Source organism: Salvelinus sp. IW2-2015, unplaced genomic scaffold (genome assembly GCF_002910315.2).
Source record: "Salvelinus sp. IW2-2015 unplaced genomic scaffold, ASM291031v2 Un_scaffold5629, whole genome shotgun sequence".
NCBI lineage: Eukaryota > Metazoa > Chordata > Actinopteri > Salmoniformes > Salmonidae > Salvelinus > Salvelinus sp. IW2-2015.
This window is the reverse complement of record NW_019946894.1, coordinates 15284-15711: the sequence shown is the minus strand read 5'-3', so window position 1 is coordinate 15711 and position 428 is coordinate 15284.

Sequence of the window (428 nt, the reverse complement as noted above, 5' to 3'; positions counted from 1 at the left end):
CCTCGGCTACACATTACAGACAAACTGAAATGGTCCACCCACACAGACAGCAGTTGAAGAAGGCGCAACAGCCGCCTCTTCAACCTCAGGAGGCTGAAGAAATTTGGCTTGTCACCTAAAACCCTCCACAAACTTTTACAGATGCACAATCGAGAGCATCCTGTCGGGCTTTATCACCGCCTGGTACGGAAACTGCACCCCCCTCCCGCAGGGCGCTTCAGAGGTGGTGCAGTCTGCGTAATGCATCACCGGCATTCTTCTCACCAAACCACATGACCTTTGTTTTGGAGGTGTTCAGAACAAGGTTAAGGGCAGAGAAAGCTTGTTGGACACTAAGAAAGCTATGTTGTAGAGCGTTTAACAAAATCAGGGAGGCCAGCTGAGTCAATACAAACCTTATCATCTGCATATAAATGGATAAGAGAGCT